Genomic DNA, 2,593 nt, shown 5'->3' with positions numbered 1-2,593 from the left:
AACAAGAAAAAAACTAGAAAAAGGGCTGGAGTGAAAAGTGAAAGATGATTGTGGGGTGTAGTGTGGGTTGTGAGTGTAGTATGATGGAAGTTTAAATAGGTTCTGGGTTTCCAAAACGAATCGGCAAGTTGCCAAATTGTTTTAAGGCAATTTCCGGAAATAGGAAACTACCAAACCCAAAAACGGAACTAACCATGTCTTTGATTTCCTAACAACCCTGGTATCTTTTAAACTTGGTTTAGAATAGTAACTTCTAAACTCTCCTACATATCATGCTACCGCTACAAAAATCATAGATATGCGGTATCGGCTAATTTTCAACTTTTACTCCAAGACAACTATACGAAAGATAATCAAAATAAATTATATTAAAATAATATGAAATCCAAGCAATCGAAAATTAACAACTTAATACTCAATCTAACTACTGAAATAAAATTCCACTAACAAAACAATAAAAACAATGTAATTAAAGGACACAACTGATGGTGCACACCTAGGCGTGTGAAGAAGATGGTCCCTGAGATGGAGACCCCGTTACGTGGTGACGAATGGCTTGAGCCATCTGGCCTGCGACGACGACGCTCATGCCTCTCAGACTCAGCTGAGACAGACTCATCCACGAGTGGCATGCGTCGTAGCATCTCTATCCTGAACAAGCGCTGTGCTTCCATCTCAGTCTTGAGTACGGCATACTGGGCTTGGTGATTATTGTGGATAACCTCCATGTTAGACAAGATATCGTCCTGACCCTTTACGAGCATTTCAACTATCGTCCGAAGGTTCGTTTGCTTATTCGAAACGATTTGTCTATGTCTAATATCTTCACAGATATGATAATCGCATCGCAAAACCAGTTTTCGATTATCAATCGTTCTAAATTAGAAGTATGACTATCAAAATTATCCTCAACCAACCATGTCATATCTTCCCCTACATTATCCGACTCGACTTCCTTCTCTGCAGACAACGGCCACGTCTTTTGGATGCATTCCTTATAAATACTCGCATTAGAAGGCAATTTGATCTTAATAGGAGCAGATCTAGCGACGGCTCTAAATGAGAGCATAATCTTAGTGATCAATACGGGAAGAGGCCGGGCTCTTTCCACCCCTCTAATCACATTCAAAATTAAATCAAGGATGCAGAAATTATACTCCTTCGTTTGCAAATTCGAGAACGTCAGGAACATTAAGTCCAATGTCGCTGACTTTGTCTTTCCCGAGGGCGTTCTTACCAATCCACCGGCGGCGGCCGGTTGATTGGTTCGTTCTCGTCTGGCGAAATGCTTGATGAATGATATCGTATTGTATTCACCCTCTATGACCGTATCTTTCATCAAAACAGGAACTGCGGTATTCTTGGATTCCTGAATGGTCGTGATATCTAGGTTGGTTCTGGGGGTGATTCCTAATAGCTCGACCAACAACCGTCTCTCGTAACTTCCTCCGCGTTCTGCTATCCTAATGAAAATCCTATTTCCCTCCACTTCTCGTTTCTATAAAACTGTTCTACCAAATCATAGTGATAGAAATCCTCTGTTAATACCACAGTCCGTTCCAATGTCTCTTAAACATCTCCAGCGTCATAAAATGGCTAAAACTATCGGAAAAGCAAACGCGTTTTTCGGCAGAATTCTCGTCGTTAGCGCCATTGAAGTTATTTACCGATTTGGGGTTTGTAGATGGTGGTGGATCACGAGTTTGATGAACTCTAACTAAACCAACAATGGTGGTTATGGTAGGTACGGCGGTGGGTATGAAAACTTGAATTGGTGGATGGTTTAATGGTGGAAACGGTTGGATTGTGTGGAAGATTGGTGTTTCACAATGGGCGGGGTGGTCTTCTTATTGTGATGTATTCTATTTTTATTATTATTTTTTTTTTTTTTGGTTGATAGGGTTTGGATTTAAAATTTGTGTCAAGCGGCTGGAGAAGAAGAAGATCGCGATTTGGTTTTGGAAAGGGGGGCGCGGGCGCGCTCTAGGTGAGCGCGAGTCGGCCCAAGCCCAATTCGATTGTTTCGACTTTCGTCGATTTTTAGCGCAATTTCAAACTAGATTTCCCGCTTCGTTATCGGTCCGATTCTTGCGAATGAGATATGGAAATGATCAGGAGAGAATTTCCAATCCAATGATCCATAAAACACTCGATTCCAACCAGGGGTGACGAATAAGATAGTGGAAAACGCCTCGTAGTGCGTGCATGACGTAAGTTATGCGAACTAATGAACACTAAATTAGATGACGTCAACCCCAATGAACTATACTAATGGACCTAAACAACCCAACTAGAAGGTTCGAACAATCCGGATGGAAAGATCGACTTCCTCCCCAAACAAATTTTTAAACACAAAATTTGTTTACAACGTGGGTCGTTTAAAGTCAGATTCCCCAGACTTGTTGGATTGCTATGTCTATGATTTTTAAGAATCTTAATTTATTTTATTTGTTTATTATAAGGAAGACGAAAAACAATAAATACATAATTCACTTCATAGAGGAACATGACTCAAAAAGCGAAAAACATCGCGAAAGTGGAAAACGTGAATTATGTGAACTGGCTGGGACTTAGGATCCGGTACTTACCCCAC

Source organism: Coptis chinensis, chromosome 2 (assembly GCF_015680905.1).
Source record: "Coptis chinensis isolate HL-2020 chromosome 2, ASM1568090v1, whole genome shotgun sequence".
Lineage (NCBI taxonomy): Eukaryota > Viridiplantae > Streptophyta > Magnoliopsida > Ranunculales > Ranunculaceae > Coptis > Coptis chinensis.
The sequence above is the reverse complement of the archived record's forward strand: the minus strand, read 5'-3'. Positions refer to the sequence as shown.